Genomic DNA, 13681 nt, shown 5'->3' with positions numbered 1-13681 from the left:
TTGTAAAATGACTTGGCAAGCTGTGAAACCGATTTTGTTCCTCTGTCTTCTTTTTTTGTGCATCTTAAAACTGTATTTTAGCAATCCAACAGGCGTATGCATCAGATTTGGGAGTGCCTTCTGAGCTCTGTACCATGGAGTGTGTGTTGATCACCAATTGTAATGTGTACACCACTAAATGCACAGTAAGGAGGATATGAAGCTGCCCCCCCTATATACCTTGTAGGAATGAGCACCAACTTCCACATTAGAACCAAAATATATATTTCGGTATATAGGCTGGTGCTAAAATATCCTCGTAGATGCCCCAACAGAGATTATATTAAAAGCATTTTTATTTTATAAAATACAAAGTGCACAATGCATATAGCAGCAATAAAATCTTCCACAATGATAACACAACACTCAAAAAATAAATAACATGAATCACAGAAATGCATCAAGCAATGAAGTGATGTCAGTCTCTCAAACAATGGAGTGGTATCTGTCTCTCACCAATTGGAGATGCTGCAGTGGGCTAGCTGTTTGTACAGAGCAAGTCCCGGGCTGAGAAGCTCGGCACCACCGCAGTAGGCTTTCTCAGTTTCAGTGAGAGCTGGCCCCTTCTGTGTCACTTCAGTATTGCATGCAGTCCAAGCAACGCGTTTCAAGTTAAACTACCTTTTTCAAGCCTGGATAGTATGCAGACTCCTCAATGGGGTTTAAATACCATGTGTTATTATCCTAAATTCATCCTTAATTGGTTAATTTCTTTTCTCTAACGTCCTAGTGGATGCTGGGACTCCGTCAGGACCATGGGGAATAGCGGGCTCCGCAGGAGACAGGGCACATCTAAAAAAGCTTTTAGGTCACATGGTGCGTACTGGCTCCTCCCCCTATGACCCTCCTCCAAGCCTCAGTTAGGTTTTTGTGCCCGTCCGAGAGGGTGCAATCTAGGTGGCTCTCCTAAAGAGCTGTTTAGAAAAGTTTTTTTTTAGGTTTCAATCTCAGTGATTCCTGCTGGCAACAGGATCACTGCATCGAGGGACTTAGGGGAGAGATTTCCAACTCACCTGCGTGCAGGATGGATTGGAGTCTTAGGCTACTGGACACTTAGCTCCAGAGGGAGTCGGAACACAGGTCAGCCTGGGGTTCGTCCCGGAGCCGCGCCGCCGATCCCCCTTACAGACGCTGAAGAGACGGCAGAACGGAGGTCCGGAAAGCAGGCGGCAGAAGACTCCTCAGTCTTCTTGAAGGTAGCGCACAGCACGGCAGCTGTGCGCCATTGTTGTCACACGGCTCACTGACTCAGTCACGGAGGGTGCAGGGCGCTGCTGGGGGCGCCCTGGGCAGCAATATAATTACCTTTAGTGGCAAAATAAATACATCACATATAGCCATTAAGGCTATATGTATGTATTTTAACCCAGGCCAGTTTCTTAAAAACCGGGGAAAAGCCCACCGAAAAAGGGGCGGAGCTTATTCTCCTCAGCACTCAGCGCCATTTTCCTGCTCAGCTCCGCTGGTGAGGAAGGCTCCCAGGTCTCTCCCCTGCACTGCACTACAGAAACAGGGTAACAAAGAGAAGGGGGGCATAAATTGGCGATATTTATATATTAAGAGCGCATATATAGTAAACAACACCTTCTAGGGTTGTTTATATACATTTATAGCGCTTTTGGTGTGTGCTGGCAAACTCTCCCTCTGTCTCCCCAAAGGGCTAGGGGGTCCTGTCTTCGATTAGAGCATTCCCTGTGTGGCTGCTGTGTGTCGGTACGTGTGTGTCGACATGTATGAGGACGATGTTGGTGTGGAGGCAGAGCAATTGCCGATGATGGTAATGTCACCCCCTAGGGAGTCGACACCGGAATGGATGGCTTTAGTTATGGAATTACGTGATAATGTCAGCACATTACAAAAGTCAGTTGACGAAATAAGACGCCCGGCAAACCAGTTAGTACCGGTTCAGGCGTCTCAGACACCGTCAGGGGCTGTAAAACGTCCTTTACCTCAGTCAGTCGACACGGGTACCGACACAGATGAATCTAGTGTCGACGGTGAAGAAACAAACGTATTTTCCAATAGGGCCACACGTTATATGATCACGGCAATGAAGGAGGCTTTGCAGATCTCTGATACTGCTGGTACCTCAAAAAGGGGTATTATGTGGGGGGTGAAAAAACTACCTGTATTTTTTCCAGAATCAGAGGAATTGAATGACGTGTGTGATGAAGCGTGGGTTAACCCCGATAGAAAACTGCTAATTTCCAAGAAGTTATTGGCATTATACCCTTTCCCACCAGAGGTTAGGGCGCGCTGGGAAACACCCCCTAGGGTGGATAAGGCGCTCACACGTTTATCAAAGCAAGTGGCGTTGCCGTCTCCTGATACGGCCGCCCTCAAGGATCCAGCAGATAGGAGGCTGGAAACTACACTGAAGAGTATATACACACATACTGGTGTTATACTGCGACCGGCAATAGCCTCAGCCTGGATGTGCAGTGCTGGGGTAGTGTGGTTGGATTCTCTGACTGAAAATATTGATACCCTGGATAGGGACAGTATTTTATTGACTCTAGAGCAATTAAAGGATGCTTTCCTTTATATGCGAGATGCTCAGAGGGATGTTTGTACTCTAGCATCAAGAGTAAGCGCGATGTCCATATCTGCCAGAAGAAGTTTATGGACGCGACAGTGGTCAGGTGATGCGGATTCCAAGAGGCATATGGAAGTATTGCCATATAAAGGAGAGGAATTGTTTGGGGTCGGTCTTTCGGACCTGGTGGCCACGACAACTGCCGGCAAATCCACTTTTTTACCTCAGACCCCCTCCCAACAGAAAAAGACACCGTCTTTTCAGCCGCAGTCCTTTCGCTCCTATAAAAAGCGACCAAAAGGACAGTCTTATCTGCCGCGAGGCAGAGGAAAGGGTAAGAAAGGGCAGCAAGCAGCCCCTGCCCAGGAACAGAAGCCCGCCCCGGCTTCTACAAAGCCATCAGCATGACGCTGGGGCTTTACAAGCGGACTCAGGAACGGTGGGGGGTCGACTCAAGATTTTCAGCAATCAATGGGTTCACTCACAAGTGGACCCGTGGGTCCTGCAGATAGTATCTCAGGGTTACATGCTGGAGTTCGAAAGGTCTCCCCCTCGCCGGTTCCTAAAGTCTGCTTTACCAACGTCTCCCTCAGAAAGGACGTCGGTTTTGGAAGCCATTCACAAGCTGTATTCTCAGCAGGTGATAGTCAAGGTACCCCTCCTACAACAGGGAAAGGGGTATTATTCCACACTATTTGTGGTACCGAAACCGGACGGTTCGGTAAGGCCTATTCTAAATCTGAAATCCTTGAACCTGTACATAAAGAAATTCAAGTTCAAGATGGAGTCACTCAGAGCAGTGATAGCGAATCTGGAAGAAGGAGACTTCATGGTGTCCTTGGACATAAAAGATGCTTATCTACATGTCCCGATTTACCCCTCACACCAAGGGTATCTCAGGTTCGTGATACAAGACTGTCATTATCAGTTTCAAACGCTGCCGTTTGGGTTGTCCACGGCCCCTCGGGTCTTTACCAAGGTAATGACCGAAATGATGGTTCTTCTACGAAGAAAAGGCGTATTAATTATCCCTTACTTGGACGATATCCTGATAAGGGCAAAGTCCAGAGAACAGCTGGAAGTCGGTGTAGCGCTAACACAAGTAGTGCTTCAGCAACACGGGTGGATTCTAAATCTTCCAAAATCTCAATTGACCCCGACAACACATCTGCTGTTCCTGGGCATGATTCTGGACACGGTTCAGAAAAAGGTATTTCTCCCGGAAGAGAAAGCAAGGGAGTTATCCGAACTTGTCAAGAACCTCCTAAAACCAGGAACTGTCAGTACATCAATGCACAAGAGTCCTGGGAAAGATGGTGGCTTCGTACGAAGCGATTCCATTCGGCAGATTCCATGCACGAACATTTCAGTGGGATCTGCTGGACAAATGGTCCGGATCGCATCTGCACATGCATCAGCGGATAACACTGTCACCGAGAACAAGGTTGTCTCTCCTGTGGTGGTTGCAGACTGCCCATCTGTTAGTGGGCCGCAGATTCGGCATACAGGACTGGGTCCTGGTGACTACGGATGCCAGCCTACGAGGTTGGGGAGCAGTCACAAAGGGAAGAAACTTCCAGGGCGTGTGGTCAAACCTGGAGACGTCTCTTCACATAAATATACTGGAGCTAAGAGCGATCTACAATGCTCTAAGCCTGGCAAAATCGCTGCTTCAGGGTCAGCCGGTGTTGATCCAGTCTGACAACATCACGGCAGTCGCCCACGTAAACCGACAAGGCGGCACGAGAAGCAGGAGTGCAATGGCAGAAGCTGCAAGGATTCTGCGCTGGGCGGAGAATCATGTCGTAGCACTGTCAGCAGTGTTCATCCCGGGAGTGGACAACTGGGAAGCAGATTTCCTCAGCAGACACGACCTTCACCCGGGAGAGTGGGGACTTCATCCAGAAGTTTTCCACATGATTGTGAACCGTTGGGAAAAACCAAAGGTGGACATGATGGCGTCTCGCCTCAACAAAAAATTGGACAGGTATTGCGCCAGGTCAAGAGACCCTCAGGCAATAGCTGTGGACGCTCTGGTAACACCGTGGGTGTACCAGTCAGTGTATGTGTTCCCTCCTCTGCCTCTCATACCAAAGGTACTGAGAATTATACGGAAAAGAGGAGTAAGAACAATACTGGTAGCTCCGGACTGGCCAAGAAGAACTTGGTATCCGGAACTTCAAGAGATGCTCACGGAGGATCCGTGGCCTCTACCTCTAAGAAGGGATCTGCTTCAGCAGGGACCTTGTATGTTCCAAGACTTACCGCGGCTGCGTTTGACGGCATGGCGGTTGAACGCCGGATTCTAAAAGAGAAGGGCATTCCTGAGGAAGTTATTCCTACTTTAATTAAAGCCAGGAAAGAAGTGACCGCACAACATTATCACCGCATTTGGAGAAAATATGTTGCGTGGTGTGAGGCCAAGAAGGCTCCAACGGAAGAATTTCAATTGGGTCGATTCTTACATTTCCTGCAAGCAGGATTGTCTATGGGCCTCAAATTGGGGTCCATTAAAGTTCAAATTTCGGCCTTATCAATTTTCTTCCAGAAGGAATTGGCGTCAGTGCCTGAAGTACAAACTTTTGTCAAAGGTGTACTACATATACAACCCCCAATAGTGCCTCCAGTGGCACCGTGGGATTTGAACGTGGTTCTAAATTTTCTCAAATCTCATTGGTTTGAGCCTTTAAAATCGGTAGATTTAAAATACCTTACATGGAAGGTAACCATGCTGTTGGCCCTGGCTTCAGCCAGGAGAGTTTCGGAGTTGGCAGCTTTGTCATACAAAAGCCCATATCTGATATTCCATTCGGACAGGGCAGAATTGAGGACACGTCCTCAATTTCTCCCTAAGGTGGTTTCGGCATTTCACTTGAACCAGCCTATTGTGGTGCCTGCGGCTACTAGCGACTTGGAGGACTCCAAGTTACTGGACGTTGTCAGAGCATTAAAAATATATATTTCAAGGACAGCTGGAGTCAGAAAATCTGACTCGTTGTTTACATTGTATGCACCCAACAAGTTGGGTGCTCCTGCGTCTAAACAGACGATTGCACGTTGGATATGTAGTACAATCCAACTTGCACATTCTGTGGCAGGCCTGCCACAGCCTAAATCTGTAAAGGCCCATTCCACAAGGAAAGTGGGCTCATCCTGGGCGGCTGCCCGAGGAGTCTCGGCATTACAACTTTGCCGAGCAGCTACGTGGTCAGGGGAGAACACGTTTGTAAAATTTTACAAATTTGATACTCTGGCTAAAGAGGACCTGGAGTTCTCTCATTCGGTGCTGCAGAGTCATCCGCACTCTCCCGCCCGTTTGGGAGCTTTGGTATAATCCCCATGGTCCTGACGGAGTCCCAGCATCCACTAGGACGTTAGAGAAAATAAGAATTTACTTACCGATAATTCTATTTCTCATAGTCCGTAGTGGATGCTGGGCGCCCATCCCAAGTGCGGATTGTCTGCAATGCTTGTACATAGTTATTGTTACAAAAATCGGGTTATTACTGTTGTTGTGAGCCATCTGTTCAGAGGCTACTTCGTTTGTGTTATCATACTGTTAACTGGGTTCAGATCACAAGTTGTACGGTGTGATTGGTGTGGCTGGTATGAGTCTTACCCGGGATTCAAGATCCTTCCTTATTGTGTACGCTCGTCCGGGCACAGTACCTAACTGAGGCTTGGAGGAGGGTCATAGGGGGAGGAGCCAGTACGCACCATGTGACCTAAAAGCTTTTTTAGATGTGCCCTGTCTCCTGCGGAGCCCGCTATTCCCCATGGTCCTGACGGAGTCCCAGCATCCACTACGGACTATGAGAAATAGAATTATCGGTAAGTAAATTCTTATTTTTCATCCACTAGGGGTCACTGGAGTACTCTTGGGATATGGACGGTGCGTAGCAGGGAAGGCACATTTAAATATTTAAATGTGTAACCTTCCTCTTCCCTCCTCCATACTCTCAGGATCCTCAGTGTTTTTTATGTGCCTCAAGGGAAACACATCATGGGCTCACGAGCCCCATTTTGATTTTACTTTTTAATTTTGATTTTACTTTTTAATTATTTTTCTCTACAGGCAATCCCTTCCCCACTTACTAAGAAGTGTGGGTCCGGGATTGTACTGCCTCCAGCCGCTGCTGACACGTGGGCGCTTGCAGAAAAAGCACGGCCGTGTCAGCCAGGCAGCATACGATCTCTTCCCCACTTACAGAGAAGTAAGGGTCCGGGATTGAGCGGCCATCTCCTCCAGCCAGGCGTGCTACGGCCGCTAGTGTGGAGGAGTTTTCAGAGGAGTCATTTTTTTCTAACGGGCGCTTCCAGCGTTGCTGCCGCCAGGAGAGTGATGCATATGGTAGCTTCTACAGCTACCGCACGCTCCCAGACAGCACACAGGTGCAGGGAGCGTGGTCTTTGGGGGATTCTACCGCTGCCCGCCCGCTCGATATAATCCCGCTGGCCGCCCAACGCCCTAATCCCCACAGCCTATGAAGATTACACCAGCAGCCATGGAGATGTTTCCTCTGACTGCTGGCACCCGATGCCTTCCCCAACCGCGCTGGCGCCCGAGGTCACTGGCCGCCGATGCTCGCCCCGCAGGCCGCCAATGAAGCACCGCTGGCCGCCCATGCAGTCCGGACGCCATTATATTTACAGCGGTCGCACACTGATCAGTGCGCTCCCGCTGGCCGATACTCAGCCCAGCCGCGGACAGCCAGGCTGCCGCTGCTGGGCTTCTGTTCCGTTCCCCACTGCTCTCCGGCTCCCTGCTAGCTGTGATCAGCGGGAGAGGAGGAAGCACTGCAGAGGGGGAGATTGCAGAAGACAGGGGGGGAGGGTTATACTCAGCACAACGTTATGATATATACAGAGAGAGTTTACTACATGTACTTGTATTGCATGGATGTGTTGTATCATGTAATATATGTATGGGGATTTATTACATATGTAAACGTTGCAATATGGCATTAGGAGGTATATATTACATATGGGTATATTGCGTATATATGTTGTATACAGGATCTGTTGTGAATAACATTACTGTAATTTAATTTTTTTTTCTCTCTTATGCTTGAGATATGGTGAAAGCACATGGCACTAAGCACATGGCTGGCCACCATTTTAACTCAACTTCCTGCTTCTTTATCCCGGAAGTTTTTCGACGGTCCTACAACACTTCCCCACTAGAGGAGCAGGGGTGGTGTTAGGAATTTACTGTCAAAGAGTTATTGTGTGTCAGCTACAATACTTTTCTAGTTTATGCACACTTTACTTAAGGTCGATACAAGTGTTATCTAAGGGAATCCACGTACACAGTGGGAATACCAGTCCGCATACGGACATCTACCCTGATCCTAATTGGGCGGCTACATCTAACTGTACATTACCAAACTCATCTGAATGGTCAAATGTTCCCTGTAAAGTGCTGCAAAATGTGTGCGCGCTATATATATAAATAATTAATAAATAAACAGTAGCCATCAGGGGTCGCATGCTAACAGTTTCGGCTGTGTTGCAGTCAGATAATTCAATGCCAGACCTTATACTTATCACAAGGCCACGAGTCACATAGTGAATATTCATAGCCCAGCCAGTCTTAACCTCATCAGTCCAGCGCAAGGTGCTGAATTTAAGGACACTATGGAACCTTTTTCAAGCCTGGCATTTTTATTGGATAGAACACAGCGAGAACCTGTGCGGGTCTGGGTGTTTCATTGTTGTAATTCTATTATTAAGCTCTATACCAGAGTCTATGACAGCATTTCTTGGTGTCAAACTTTTCAAGGCCCACTTGAAACTACTCTTACTGACCTGTCAGAGTGGACATTCATCCTCTGCTAAAGGCAATGTATATGCTTTAGTTGGGGTTTGGGTTAACGGCATTATAGTGGCATAGGCAACGTAGTTGGTAGCCACATCTGGCCTCAGAACAGTTTCTACGGTTTCTTACTCAAGATCAGCTGAGGAGTTACACATGACTACTATAGATGTCAGCCAGGTTAGTTCTCTGAGGTCAGCGTCAAGCTTGTAGTTGACGTAGACTTGGCCTACTCAGGGGCTGAGTCCGTAGAAACATTACCTTATGCATCAATATGTTATTTACTCCTAATTAGGAAGATTAAGTTCTCACGCTTCGGCATGAAGGTCTGTTAACGGCCTTTGCCACACCAGTTCTTACACTACACTTTTGAGGCTGTCCTACAACTCACTACAACGTGGTCGAGGACGTGGTTTTCAATAAACCACTAACTGTCGTTCGGACACAAAGACTGCTGACAAGCCGATGGCATGGCGAGCTGTTAATTGTCTTGTTTCTTCTTTTGTGTGAGCAAATCTTCTGATGTTTTATTTGACGTTATTACGGAAATCCACAGATCGGTGGATGCACAATTTAGTGGTCAAAACATAGAGTTCCATTGTCTACCACCTTTGCGGTGGTTTGTCAAGACAAGATCCATAATAAGCCTCGCTGTGTCAGAGGACACAAAGGCAGTTCTGTAGACCGATGCTCAGTCTCTTGTAGATTCAAGGTTATTACACTCTTTTTGTAGTACTACAGCCGGACGGCTCGGTCATAATCCATATTGAACCTAAAGAGGCTCAATCAGTATGTGACTTACTACTTATTTAAGATGGAATTCATGCGGTCAGTGATTGCAGGTTTACAACCTCAGACATCGTATTCTCACTGAAGCTCAAGGATGTGTACTTGCGCATTCACATTTTAGCCACCACATCAGGCATACTTAAACGGTTGCAGGACAACAAAACCATTATTACTTTCAAACACTACAGTTTGGCCTCTCACAGCGCCTCGGGTAGTCACAAGGGTGATGTCTGTGATAATCGTTGTTCTCTGATCCCGGGTAGTGATAATGGTTCTGTGCTTGCTCATCAAAGCTCCGGCTCAACAACTGCTCCTTCAAAATACATTACGAACGTACAGTGTGCTAGTTCAGCAAGATTGCATTGACAACTTTTCCAAATCAAGCCGTGTTTCGTGTCAAAGAATTCGATCCCTAAGAAACAAATAGCACAGAGTATTAGTTCTCTAGTACATTTTAGACTCCATCCACAGGAAGTCTTGGTGCACTTGTGCATGCGACTGTTAGGGAACATAGGGCCGTCTTTACAAGTACTCTACTTCGTAAGTGGCATTCACTATCTCTTACAATTAATCTTCTCGCTCAGACCTTTGGCTACCGATTCGGTAGATAGTGCGTTTATATCTAAGGGCCAGAGTATCTCTATTCTCGTGGCACCACATAAGCAATCTCACCGCGGGGAGATTGGACCGAGTCTGGACTTACCTAATTCTGTTGCCGGACGCAAGTCTCAGAGTTTGGGGGGTGGTAATCCTACATAGTCTTTCACACCTGGAAAGATTACTGACAATAAATGTCCTGGAACTCAAGTCAATGTACAATACACGGTGACAGGAAGTTCACATGCTCCAGTCTCAGGTGATTCAGGTACAGTCAGCATCGCAATGGCAGTCGCATAAATCACCACACAAGCTGCGAGAAAGGTTTGCATCCTAATTTGTGCCGAGCCTTATCGGGTGAAATTGTCGACAGAGTTTCATTCCAGAAGTCGACTACTCAATTACAGTTTCTCATCCTTCAGTATTTTCATCCACAGGGATGGGCGTAAATTCAGAGATGTTGTAGATATTAGTCCAGAGGTGCAGTTACCCACAACTGGATCTAATTGCTTTTCTCCAACATCTTCAAACACTTGATAGGTGTTCACATAAAAAAATCCAATGGCACTGCCAGTGGATGATCTCATAATAGCGTGGCAATACAACCTCTGGTATCTGTTCCACTGTTTACGCCGATTCTTTGCTGGAGAATTCGGATCAAACGACAGTCCGCACCAGTCATGCTAGTGGTACCTAATGGGTCTTCGGATTTTACTCTCGGCCATCTGTGGTCGCTGCCGCTACGGCCAGACCTAATACAACAGGGTCCGTTCCTTTAACCTGATTTAGCGCGGCAGAGTTTGACAGGGTGACAGTTGAAACAGTCTCTTTCTAGACGAGAGAGCATTCCAAAATCGGTGATACAACCATGCTACGCCCTAGAAGCCAGTTACAGCAGCTCATTGTCCGTATTTGACAAGCTTATATAGGCTGGTGTGAAGTTCATAAATAGCGGGCTTCCTTCAGGTCTCTCGTTTTTTGCTGTTACAGACTAGGGTAAATGGAGGACTACATTTACCTACACTAAGGGGCAGGTCTCTGCCTTGGCAATTTACTGTCAAAGGCATTTTGTCCTTTTGCCAACAGTTTGCTCTTTTCTGCAAGGTATCGTCCCTCCATTTGTACCGCCTACTGTGCCTTGAAACTTCAATCTGTTGTTACATTTTGTACAGTTCAAAATTTTAACCCATATAACACGGGGAAGTTAAATTTCTACCTTAAGAAACAGTGTTTCTCCTAACCGTAGTGTTGGCAAGCCGTGTTTCACAATTGGGTGCCTTGTTGCAAGCCACCGTATTTAAGATTTCATGATCCTAGAGCGGGATTGCGGAAAATTCTGTTTTTCCTACCTGAGTTAGTATCTTCTGTTCACATCAGTTAACCAATTGTAGTTCAGGTATTCGCTGAACGTACAGGAATTCCAACTACTTTGCATGTGGTACGCGCACTACGCGTTTATGTAAGCCGAACAACAGCAGTTCGTAACACGAAAACATTGTTGTTTCTTTATGAGAAAGGCAACATGCGTTGGACAGCTTCCAAGCAGACTGTGGCCAGATGAAGTAAGCTGACCATACGTCAGGCTTATCTTTATGCTAGGCTACAACAGCCTACACCACTTTCAGTTCATTCCACAGGTTCTGTGGGACCTTAATCGGTAGCAGGTCGTGGAGCTTCTACGATCCCGTAAGCCTACATGGTCATCAGTGCACACCTTGTGCGCTTTTACAAGTTTGATACATTGGCGGCATCAGCTTTGGCCCGTCTAGTGTTACAGGTGCCAAACAGCTCTCCCGCCCAAGGGGGAAACTTTGGTACGTCCCAAGAATACTCCAGTGACCCCTAGTGGATGAAAAAGAAAATAGGATTTTGGTACCAGGTAAATCCTTTTCTTTAAATCCATAGGGGGCACTGAACACCCACCCAGAGCAGTTTTCACTAGCTTGTGGTAAGTTCAGGAATCCTTATGGTAACACGTTATAACCATCTAACTCTGATGTTATAGAGATTAACCATTATCGTGTCAACTTTCTAGTTGTCCGTTTTGTTAGGTGTCAACTTTATTGTTGTCCGTTATTTTATAATGTTATATGTAATTCTCCATTGTTCACCTCTCTGTCGCTCCTATTCGGCTCAGTAAAAAAACACTGAGGATCCTGGGAGTATGGAGGAGGGAAGAGGAGGGTTACGCACCGTCCATATCCCAAGAGTGCTCCAGTGCCCCCTATGGATTCAAAGAAAAGGATTTACCTGGTAAGTACCAAAATCCTATTTTCCAATGTGTGTATCTGAAATACATTTCATCTTTCATAAAATCAGCTCCGTTTTGAAGTTTAGTTCCGCTAGACCGGACCCGTAAGTGACGTTTTTGCGTTTCACCGTGGACTTCCTGTTTGTGTTCCACGGCATAAAGATGCTTATTGTAGCGATATCCGTTTCTAGAAAGTAGTGTATCTTGTTTTGGAAATTGTACCACTCCATTCTTCGAGGCCTCTCATGTTAGACCCTTCAAAACAAGTTCTTATTTCCGTATCATACTAGATCTGTATTAAACCAACGGTGGCCATCTTTAGTAAGGGAAAACTTCTTTTAATACCAGTATCTCCACATGTAATGGGCATTCATAATCAGGATATTCTTATTTATACATAGTGCTCCCAGGAGATCCAAATAGTGTAATAAGGCCGTGTTACTCCTGCTGGCTCTATAGTCAATCTACTGTGGTACTATATATTCCCACAGTCAAGCCATACATTTTCCCATCCTACCTGTTTTCTTTGAATCCATGTAGCATGAAATTGGGAATCCAGAAACGGGTAACATAAAGAGACAAATATAAAGGTTAAAAATGGACATTATACAAAAATATAAATTAAAAATGGGAATTATATATATATATATATATATATATATATATATATACACACACTGTGAAAAGATGAAGAAATTCCTTGTGTGAATAAAAAGTACAAAAGAGATATGTTAGTCTAAAAACCATTTCAGTTCGAAATCAACATTATGGCCATTAGGGTCAAGGGTGTTGAGTTCATAAATCCACCTCATTTCCCTTTGTGGTTTGGTTTTCTCAACTTTCTTATTTTTCCAATTTGCTTGGATCTGTTGTATCCCTAAAAAGCGCTTTATTTCTCTTTCACATTTCTTGTGTTTCTTTTTTTTTAAATAAAGTATTTTTATTTCGAAGGAGAGTAGTTTGCATACAGACATTGCATAACAGGAACACATTAAACACGTAATGACATGTCCTCATCGGGGAACAGCATTCACTTTCGACTTATTTTCAAACTATGTAATTTGCTCATAGGCGCATAGGAATGTACAGTTATATATACCATTATTTTGCATTATCCGTACACTCTAGTATTCATGAAATCACATTATACTTTGTTTTGTTTCCCCCCCCCCCCTCAAATATAACTCTTACGGACAATCCGTCCGAGTAAAACCCTTTAAAAGAGAAGAAAACAATCAGAAACCAAACACAGAGAACCCCAGAAATAAAAAAATTAAAAAAACAAAGAGACAAAAAACATTATGGGGAAGAGGACGCATTGGGGGATACTAGCACTCTAAATCCTACCCTGTCCAGATGGGCACAGAGCCACTCTCTCATTCACAACCCATTGGGTGAGAGGGAAGCCTATGGCCCTAGAAGATCATAACTTGGCAAATCCAGGACCTGTTAGTAACCCTATCACCATTAAGTTGTAGGGTCTGGGACGGAGTATATGGATTCCAGCCATGGAGACCAAATTCTTTCAAATTTAGCGGAGGCATTGTGTTTCATATAAATGTATCGTTCCTTAAAAACAGTGTCGTTTATTAGTGCCTTAAGAGCGGGGAGTGTAGGGCCCTTAGGGGCCATCCATAGCCTCGCAATGCTCACC

The 13681-nt window shown here is 45.7% G+C and overlaps 1 protein-coding gene across 2 annotated transcripts in view; it reads left to right on the top strand.

Annotated features, from left to right (window-relative positions):
• Positions 1-13681, top strand: part of LIG1 (DNA ligase 1) — a 359710-nt gene that overhangs the window by 265059 nt on the left and 80970 nt on the right. The gene's annotated exons all lie outside the window — the stretch shown is intronic.

The sequence above is a fragment of the Pseudophryne corroboree genome, chromosome 10, assembly GCF_028390025.1.
Source record: "Pseudophryne corroboree isolate aPseCor3 chromosome 10, aPseCor3.hap2, whole genome shotgun sequence".
NCBI lineage: Eukaryota > Metazoa > Chordata > Amphibia > Anura > Myobatrachidae > Pseudophryne > Pseudophryne corroboree.
This window is presented reverse-complemented; position numbering and strand designations above follow the sequence as displayed.